Source organism: Meleagris gallopavo, chromosome 1 (assembly GCF_905368555.1).
Source record: "Meleagris gallopavo chromosome 1, MGAL_WU_HG_1.1, whole genome shotgun sequence".
Classification (NCBI taxonomy): domain Eukaryota; kingdom Metazoa; phylum Chordata; class Aves; order Galliformes; family Phasianidae; genus Meleagris; species Meleagris gallopavo.
In genome coordinates, this window is record NC_139404.1 from 55,017,149 (window position 1) to 55,027,883 (window position 10,735).

The 10,735-nt window shown below is 39.7% G+C and overlaps 1 non-coding gene across 1 annotated transcript; it reads left to right on the forward strand.

Annotated features, from left to right (window-relative positions):
• The first annotated feature begins 1,391 nt into the window (after positions 1–1,391).
• TRNAV-CAC (transfer RNA valine (anticodon CAC)) lies at positions 1,392–1,464 on the forward strand. Its single transcript has one exon. It is a non-coding gene; the product is annotated as a tRNA-Val (tRNA).
• Positions 1,465–10,735: the final 9,271 nt, after the last annotated feature.

Genomic DNA, 10,735 nt, shown 5'->3' on the forward strand with positions numbered 1-10,735 from the left:
AAGACATGGAGCTCTTGGAAATGGTACAGAGGAGGACCACTGAGATGATCAGAGGGCTGGAGCACCTCTTCTATGAAGAAAGGTTGGGAGAATAGGGCTTGTTGAGCTTGGAGAAGAGAAGACTCTGGGGAGACCTCATTGTGGCCTTCCAATACTTGAAGGGAGCTTATCAACAGGAGGGGGAAAGGCTGTTTACATGGGTTGACAGTGATAGGACAAGGGAGAATGGTTTAAAACTAAGACGGGAGATTTAGGTTAGATAATAGGAGGTAGTTTTTCACACAGAGGGTGGTGACACACTAGAACAGGTTGCCCAAGGAGGCTGTGGATGCCCCATCCCTGGAGGCATTCAAGGCCAGGCTGGATGTGACTCTGTGCAGCCTGGTCCAGTGGTTGGCAGCCCCAGGGGGACTGAAACTAGCTGTTCTTTAAGGTCATTTACAACCCAGGCCATTCTATGATTCTCTGATTTTTTTTCCTGTTCCCCTTTTGTTCTGACCCTATCCAGGCACTGAACTCTACAGTGGATGGAATCAGAGGGGATGAAGTGCAACTGCTGATTCTCTCTACCATACTATTTTTGAGAAACTCTCTGTAAGACTTAAAGACACTTTTCTTTGCGTTTCACCCCTCATATGCCGCAGAGTCCTGTGAAATATGTTTTTGGAGACTCCTGTTAATATAAACAATAAATACAGTTACAGAGTAGCACGAGGTTGGATACAGAGAGGACATCTCAGTCTCACAGTGAGAAAGGATCAAAGACCAATGCATACTCTTAGATCACTGGAGGAATAGGAAGAAAAGTATTCCAGAAGATGATATTCAGTTCAGAGATGACCTTTATACTACTAAACAAGACCAGAGACAACTCACTGCTCTGGGACCAAGTGAAAGAGCATAGTTCTCATCTATAAAGCACAGACTTCTTCTCTACCCTTAGAAAAAGCAGAATGAAACTAAAATTTTCACAGGGAATGGTTGCTGCCATGTTCCTGAGCTATGCTTAGGCAGAGATGGAAGAGTACTAGTTGGCATAAACCAGCAGGAAGCATGCTAACAGTCCCCACAGGGGAACATGTTAACCAATGCTCTGGTATATATTCTAGCCTGAGTATAATGAGGGCTAGAAGAACTGAAATGGCTCTATGAGATCCATTAGGCAGCAGAGGAAAAAGATGGCTTATGTGTAAGAGAAAAATGGCATTATTATAGTTGCATTTGTAGGACATGTACTTCTTTGGTTACATTGAGAGTGCAAGCAAAAGCCTTTCAACTTTCAATTAATTGAAACAATGGAGTAGCAACCACCTGAAAATCTGTTCACGATTTCACTCTTTCCTAGACTTACTTTATAGTTGTATAACTCATTTTATGGTAATGCCAGCCAGGTTTCTGTAGTGTAGCGGTTATCACGTTCGCCTCACACGCGAAAGGTCCCCGGTTCAATCCCGGGCAGAAACATAATTTTCCCTGCCCTTGGTAGGTGAGGTTGAAACTGGTTGATTCTGTGTTACATTCTCTTCTACTTTGACCAAAAATTCCAGTGACAAAACTTTTCTGTAACCTAACTTGAATCCAATTTTAAAAACCCACTGGACTAGATTTAGGCTGTGATGCCTCAGTGTACCTTAGCAATAGTTATGGCAGGGAAAACAATTAATTTCATAAGAAAATAGTAAGCCATATTTTATTTGTTTCAGTCTAACTTCTAGCTGAAAACATGCCTTAAGTACCTACAATGCTTCATACAGAAAGAGAAGACAAAGCTCACAAGTGTTTTCCTCTAATGCCAGAAAAAAAACATTAAGTCTTTCTGGACCATTGTCAGTCAGTGGTGGCTACAGTTCTCAGGTACTTCTGAAATTTCTACTTTTTGAAGTCTCTTTGGACAGCCACAGCACTAAGAATACTGAATTTTATTTATTTATTTTTTTTATTTTAAACCATATGATCTGGTTGATTTTGGTCAATAACTGCTCCAATTGCCTGATGAATGGTTAAAAAAGAAGGAAAAATTGAAAAGAAGAAAGTGTCTGACCTTCTTTACCTATTTGTTTTTGTTCCATTTTAGTCATCTCTGATCTTTGGCTTCCTGGATCACAGAGATGTCTAAGCATTCTTGCAATTATCTGATCACATAACCTGTATGCATTCTCTCAGTAAATGCATCTTTTGATTCATTCTATGAATCTAGGATTTTTAACAATTTTTTTTTTTTTTCCTGAAGTACACGTCATACATACACACTGTATATGACAATCACTCAGCTAATTTGACAGCAACTCATCTTGTGAAGTTGTTGAACCAGATGAGGAAGTACTTTGCTCTTATGTGCTGGATACAAAACTCCTGAGCATATGAAAGGGCCCGGATCTCCTTCTGACTCAGCTGTCAGCCTGCTTGCTAGATGATTGAGCTGAATCCTTCATAGTAATCACAATGCGAAAAAAACTGTGCTTCATTTTCTTTCTATCCTATCTCCTCTACCTCAGTAGGTAGAACTAGAGGCTCTGTGTTCCTCATCCCTTCTTTTATTAATTTACCCTATTGCTAAAAGCACCCCTCACATTTGCACAAGCTACCTCATGTCTCTGGGTAAAATGTCCTTTCTGATAACTTGATATTCTCCTTCCTTAACTTGGCTTGTGACCCTGTGTTTTGATCTCCTGTAAAGTGAATGCCTTCTGACCAGTTTATACCCACCACACTCTGGCTTTTGCATGCCATCACAAACCCTTGTCTCAGCCACTTCAGGGTCCAAAAATGATAAATTCTTTCAGTCCTTTATCTCCGTTACTGTCCCAATTAATTTTGTTGTCTCTCTCCGAAACATGAGTGTCATATTTTAACTCTGTTCAACTCTCTCAGCAGTTTCCAGTCAGCAGCTAACCAAGGCATCAAATAATTAAATCATTCTCTCATCTATTTTTAGTAAATTCCCTTGGTTGTATATCCAAAGCCCTTATTTGCTATTGCAGCTGGTAGGTCTGCATCCATAACTTCGTATTTGCTGCTATTCCTAGAACTGAACTGTCTCACTGACTTCAGTCTCTACTATAGCAAATCACTGTCTGTTCATTACCAGAGAGATATCTTCAGCTTGTCACCATTCACAGGATCTGGACAGATTCCTACAAGACCTCAGAGATGCATCTTTAACCAAGCCATATCAGAACTCTCCACTGAAATGTCTTATAGATACTGAGAAAAGCAGGAATGATCAATTTAGAGGAAAATGGGAAAGGATTTCAAGTTCACACAGAACAAAATCTAGAAATAACCTCCAAAATGCTGATATGCAGCTCAAAATAACGTGCAGCCAGTAGCCAGAGCATTCAACTAGGATATGACATACTCAGGTCTTTCCACTTCCAAAATTCAAGTTTCAAATTTAAATTCAAGTCAGTCTTGAATATGCCTCTCATCTTGTATGGGAATGTTATTACCAAGTTCCTAGGATTATTTCTTTTTAGTCTTGTATTTGGAACTGCTTTAATTCATGAAAATAATTAAAATTATGGCTGAATTGCAAAGTATTATTTCTTCCATCCCATGTAGGTGAGGGGCTGGACTGTCTAGTATGCTGGTGTATATGCATTTTCACTAAAGAATGAATAATGTATCATTTTGCATTGATACAGAAACCAACGTTATGGAAACTTATGTAAGGGAAAACCACTTTTCATGAGTTATAGCATTTGGAGTTTTGGAGCATCTGGGAAACAACTACTTATTTAATCTGAGGACAATCGTTATGATGCAGCAGTAGATAGAGCCTTCCTTCTTATAAGGAAGAGCCAATAAACATTCTTTCCCAGGGGGATGCTGGATTAAAGCTTGACAGTACGTAAGTCCCATTCAATCCCACATCCCATACCACCAACAGAAGTCTCGAAAATCCTGTTTTCTGTGTCTGCAGAAAATATAATGCTCTGCATTATATCATAGCTTCTGCATTTGCCACATACTCTTTTTAACATAGGTCATTCTAGATCTTGGTACACTTGTTTCTTTTGATATCACTGATAATCTGAAAAGCAACTTTTCTACTAATAAAAATAACAAATTATTTCAATCATAATGACAAATGGAAGCCTAAAAACGTTCAACAGAAAAATGCATAAATTGTACTTCTGCAAAAGAGGAAAATACTTCAGCATAGAAGAATGCTACATCTCAGGATATCTGTTGTTTTTAAGTCCCCAACTGATTTGTGAAGGCTATGCTTTTTATCTTAAGTATATACTGAACTTTCCAGTGTAGACGAAAGACACCTGGATTTACCTGGCTAGCTCAGTTTAATTGCAGCCTAACACTGTAGGCTGCTAGGAAACAGATTTTCCTGCTCTGTTCTTTTCTACTATGTAAATAAAACATGACCTTAGTTGAGAAGGGATGAGAAATATTTGCTGTGTAGACGTAGCATCCAGAAATGGAATCTTACTCTTCATAGCAAGACAAGGAAAGATTAAAGCCCAGAGTGCATTTTTTTTCCCCTAGGACAGTCAGCTTGGAGACACTTCAAGGCATGTACAAGATATCATTGACAGATAAACACCACTTGTCACCTTTACTTTCTGCCTTACAATGACCCAAAGAGTGACATTACTGTGTAAGCAACCTATGCCCCATGGTGTCCTATAGCAATCACAGTGTTTCCTTTCAGACAGTAAATTCCAGAACACTGAGGCACTCAGTCAAGAGCTTGACCAAAGTCAAGAGCAAATCCCTAGGTCAGGGCAGCAGGCAAAATGACAGGAGGAAGAAGAACAGCTTCTTTCTTTCCACTGTTTTGTCGAATCAATCAGAAAAAAGACATATTAAGATGAGAGTTTCTAAGAAGGGAAAAGTGATGGGAATTTTGCCATTGAATTCAAGAGCGCCAAAACTTATTTCATTCTGTTTTTAAAAGGAATGTTGAAAAAGGAATCTGCAGCCAGGAGAGGAGAGAGACATTGCAACCCAGACTTTTGTTCTTACTTCCACAGGTGAAATTGAGAGCAGCTCCTCACCTGAGCTATGCCTAGGTAAGCAAGATTCACACTCGGTTTACCCTTGCTCATGGGTATGCTATCCATACAGCAAACTATCTGGTTGTGACTGCCCGATGCAGTACAACAAAGAGATTTTTCAGCCCAGATCTTATTTGTTCATTAAGCATATGAAATTTACCTCAGCGATTTATAAAAAGCATGTGATTTACCACAGCAAATTATAGTATATCACCCTGGTATGGTGTTTTCAGTGTTGGCCAATGAGATAATCATTATAAACTATCACTTGGATCTCCTCAGAACTACATTTCTGGTGTGTTTCCTAATGCAAATATACCATTTTTCTATTAAACTAGGGAGATTAATTTTTGTGTATTTGGTCTATCTCATTAGAAATCTGCAGAATTTCAAAAATATGTCTGTAGATGTCTAGTCCCAGAGATTCCTGAAAACCATAACTGGATATCTCACCAAAAGCAGCTGGGTTTTTTTTCAAGTTATTTTTTCTAACTCTGCTTTCCTCCTGATTACAATTTACTTGTTCCAGTGTCAAAATCCTCCAGGCACTTCCTGTACTCAAAGATGCACATTCTATATTACAAGAAATAGTAGCATAGGGGATTAAAAAACTTCAAGTAGTGTTTCTGAGACAATTTTGAAATTATTGCAATGGCAATGGCAGAGCTAATAATCAGTGTCCTGGAGAGTTCATTCTTCTCCTTGGTGCTTTGTTTCCTTAGAGACCCTTTGGAGTGCGCATTACTGCCTGCTTGCACAGTGGCACTCTAATCTTGGTTGATACTATGATATATTATTACTGTTTACCTTGACTAAAATGCTACTGCCTCATATGAATAGATGGAATGAAAGGTATCAAGTTCTCAGGCTGGTATTGCCTCTAACTGTTAAATCCCTTGTTCTTAGTGTAACTGCAGTATAATCATATAATTCACTGGACTAATTTCTTTGACATACTAATGGTATAGTTTCCTCTTACATGTAATCTGGTGTAGCTGCTGACTGCTGCTAGTAGGGTGGGCCCTTTCTCTCTTTCTCCTCCCTTCACCAGTAGGTTTTGTTTCCCTTCTCACAACAAACCCGTAACTATGCAGGATGGGAGAGTTCAGCTTCCTGAACAGAGAGAATCCTACTCATTTTGGAGCAGGAAGTCCTTGATTTCTGCTGATATAGCTAGTTGAAACAATACCTTCCACCGGCCCCATGATCACTGGGAGATGAGGCAATGGGGAGATGAGGCAACGGGAGCACACAGCTGCCGGCAGGGGAGTGGGACTATCCCTCTTAGCTACAACCTACACACACATAGTGCTAGGTTTAACAGGAAATTATACCCTCGTTGTGTCAGAGATCCACAGTTTATAAACATCCACTTCCTCTTCTGGAAGATAATTGAGATGCGTGTGAAGTACGGCATATTGATTTCTTAATTTCAATAACTCCTGTCGTTTGGAGATAGGTTTTTCTTTAGCTTATCCAATCTCTTTTTTCCTTTTTTTGGATGAAAAAATTGAAATATTTTCAGCCTTCAATGAACCATGAGAATCCCCTTGATACGCAGAGAAGAGTGGTCATGGACTGCAAGAAACATAACTGCAAAGGTAGCACCATCCAATGGAAGCAAAGAGAGCAAACCTGCAATAATTAGCCATTAATCTCTCCTTTGGTGGAGACCTTCTCCTTCTCACTAAGAAACTAGGGTTATAAAGTTTTCGTCATTTGCTCTGTGAATCTAGTCAGGCCTCATAACTTTATGGTCACCCTTGAACTCGCCAAGTACTGAAGGTTTACTTTCTTTTTCTGTACAGTACTTAGTGACAGGAATTGCATATTCCTTCCCTCAGCTAACAAATATAATCTTCTACATGAAGTACTTAACATGGCTGAATTACAGCCATTGCACCACCCTGTCTTCATTTCGGAACAGCCATTGGCTGCAACAGGAAGACAGCGCAGGTTCCTGTTATTTCCAAAGTCATTTTAACTTCCATTCACTTCAGGTCAGCACAGGGCACGAAATTAGTGATGTCTTTTAAATGAGTGATGGGGAGATTTTCTTGGGAAAAACTCTATGTGTGGAGGATTCTGGCTTGAATTTTCTGGAAAACATCCAGTGTGAATTGTAAAGATTCGTTTTAACTCAGAAAGTGACAAGTGAAAAATAAGATTAAACATTTAAAATGATTGTTGAAATCAGTTAACATGGACTTACAGCATTAATTAAGCTTCATTACAGTCTGGAGAATATGGAGTAGTAAGAATACGCTATATATAAGAGAGTAAACAGAGAGAAGGGACTGCAGCTTCATGAGAGGTACTGGGCTAAAGAAACAGATCCTGGAAATACAGCTCTCAGTCCTTGTCCTCAGCTAGAAAAAGAATTGCATGTTGTTATATTTTACTTTGTCATGACTGCATATAAAAAGTCAGGACAGATATTTCTTCTTTTTACTTTTTGGGTGAGATCCGCTGTTTTTTTTTCATGAGTACAGTACCGTCTTCCATACCTGAACTCATCATTCTCAGCCATGCATTCAGTGTAGTCTAATCATTGGTCTCAGTTCAGTTACGTAAACATGATCACACACAGCCACCTGAGAGAGCCTGCTGATACCCCTCATGGCATCCCACTGCCCCTACAGTGTCTGGGCCACCAGTAGGTCTGGTGTCAAATCCATCTACTCTATATGGCTGTCTCAGTAACTTCAGGCATCTCTGACAGCACCAGGTACACACTAGGTTTAGGGAGCTGAAGCAGGTCCTCAGCAAATGGGTTTTGGAGGTCAACGCCAAAGACAATTTAGGATAAGGTATTTCACATCTTGTATTTCTCTGGTCATACCCGTTACAGTGACCAGCCTACATGAAGATATCCAGAGAGCCATTTTGGATGCATCTGTCAGAGAAATTAATGCTTATTAAAAAGCAGTAGGCTCACAACTATAATAATACATTGGATTCCCTTAAGCGAGGCCTCTCTTTTGTTCCTCCATTCTACAACTGGCTCCTTGCAGCTGCTGCCTCATGTGCACCAAGCCCGTAATTGTGCAGCTTCTCCCTGAGTGACCACAGAAGATCACTTTGGTCTTTCACCCTCATGGTGGCTCTACATCCACTGAACTACATGTTGTCTTTCATTTGTGCAGTGATAAGTCACCTGGATCTGTCTCCCAGCACCTCTTGTTTGTTGGCAGCTCAATGACTCTCAGTGCGAAAATTTTACAGTCTGGGTTCTGACTAGTCACTTCTCAGTAGTAAAATGATGTTTAGGGCCATTTTTTTTTCAATTTAGCTCAAGATTTATTGTACAGTTAAAAAAAAAAAAAAAAGAAAAAAAGAAAAAAAAGAAGTTGGTATTGCAAGCACTCATCTATGGGAAAAATTCTTCATCCAAAAATAGATCCTTCTGCTCAAGTTAGAGCCTCAGGCTTAAGGCATTAGCAGTCTGGAACCATAACAATACAAACATATGAGAAGCCCAAATGGGGCTGAACAGTATTTGTGCACCATGCTATCACTGCTTTGTTATTACCGGTTCAATAACCCTCTTGGAATTGCTTACGCAGGACTTTTTTTCTGCATATTAATTGCATAAGCAGGAAGACTATGTGCCATCTACTGGCACCTAAACAAGGATGGCAAATTTTATTTATTTATTTATTTTTTTTGATGCCCTTGGCATAAGAAAGACATCGATCTGTTAGAGTTCATGATGATCTCAGGGCTGGAGCACCTTTCCTGTGAACAGACTGAGAGAGTTGCTGTTATTGAGCCTGGAGAAGAGAAGGCTTCAGATAGATGTCATTTTGGCCTTCCAGTACTTCAGTGGTGCCTAAAAGAAAGATGAGGAGGGACTCTTTATCAGAGAGTATAACAATAGGACAAGGGGGAATGGCTTTAAAATAAAAGAAAGTAGATTTAGAGAAGACATTAGGAAGAAATTCCTTACTCAGAGGGTGGTGAGGCACTGGCACAGGCTGCCAAGAAAAACTGTCGGTGCTCCATTCATGGAGGTGTTCAATCTTCAGATTGGATGGGGTCCTGGGCAGCCTGAGCTGCTGGGTGGCAGTCCTGACCATGTCAGGGGGTTGGAAATGGGTGGGCTTTCAGTTTCCTTCCAACTCAAGCAATTCTATCATTTCAAGTGGAAATTTTTTAGAAGTTCTGTGACTTGCAGTGACTATATCTGAAATCTGAAGTGTTCATTTATATGATTGTAAGTGCTTTTTTGTATCAAATTCCTGGGAAGTCAGAGACAGTCTATCCTTACCCTCCCCAGAAGGGACCAGCTCCAGTACCAGCCTGTCAGTCGCAATGCTTCTTCCTTGTCTTTCCTGCAGGTATTTTGGCCAAGACAGCTGGATAACATTCAACACCCCCTCTACTTCTGCCTTCTTGCAGGAATGGATTGCAGTTTAAGCAGTTATTTACCACCTTTGCAGGTTTCTTCTCACCCTCCTTTGGCAGTTGTGGATAACTTCAGCAGCGCTTTCAGGTTACAGCACTAACTGTGCGCTGAAGTGGAACAGGAGCTCTACTACATTCTCATGCTGTATAATCTCGTCTTTGCAGTGACAGCCTCTGACTCTCTTGTGTTTAGGAGTACCTGAAAATGGTCACTCCTTAAACACATCTACCAATTTCACCAGCTTTCATCTAGCTTACATGTCCAGGGACTTCCAGTGTGTTCCAGGAGAAACTATTATGTCTCTCCTTCATATTCATGCTCACTTCTATATCCTGCCTCTAATCTCTCTCCCTCTCTTGTTTCTTTTGTTGGTGTTCTGCAATTATTGTCTGTCATGTGCTTTTGCCAAGGATCAAGCTGCAGAGAACTATAAAAATAGAGAGAAAAAAACAAACTATCAGATTTCTGCAATGTCAAAAGGATCAGTCAGTAGGTTGTGTGTAGCACTATCATTTTTCCTTGGCATTACAGCATATGAATACAGATAAATGTCACATTAGTAAATGTCACATAATTTCCTGAATATGCATTTGCCAGATTTAAAAAAATAAAAAAGAGAATTTAGAGGTGGCTGCCAAATACAATTTTTAAACTTAAGTCCAGTTCTCAGAAAACTTATGTTGTTGAAGGAAGCTGCTATCTATGCAGTGCTGTCAAAGTTTGTCACAGTAATGTGAATATTTAAAGACATGAATTCAGGCTCCTACTTTTTAACATCCTAGTCTTATTTAACTAAAAATGGACAGCTACATAGATTGAGGTCATAATGTTTAGTAATACATACACAGTCCAGAATTTTTATTCCCAGCCTCTATGCAGTCTCAGCTTGAACAAGCCAGTCTCTTTCAGTTTTAGCTCTCATATTCAAGTTTAGAGTTCACTCTACAAGATGAATTAAGATATTTATTCCCTTTGCAAGTGACAGTGAAAACCATTTAACTGTGAGAAGTCCATCTCTTTTTTTTTTCACTTAAAGCTGTTTACCCCACTAAGTAGAGTGGAGATGGCATCCACAGGAACTAAGCCAATTGTATATTGGATTAGAAACTTAAAATTCTGTGTGTCTCCTCCCTGCTTCCATGCAAGTCTGTGGCACATTATGTAGATTAACGTTTAACCTGCATTTACTAAAGCGATTTTGCTAAACTCTGTTGGATTGCATCTATTGTTCCAGTGCAAATGCCAAGACAGAAAATGAACAAGATGGACCTAATATTAAGAATATTCTGAATTCCCCCTTGTAGACTTCCCC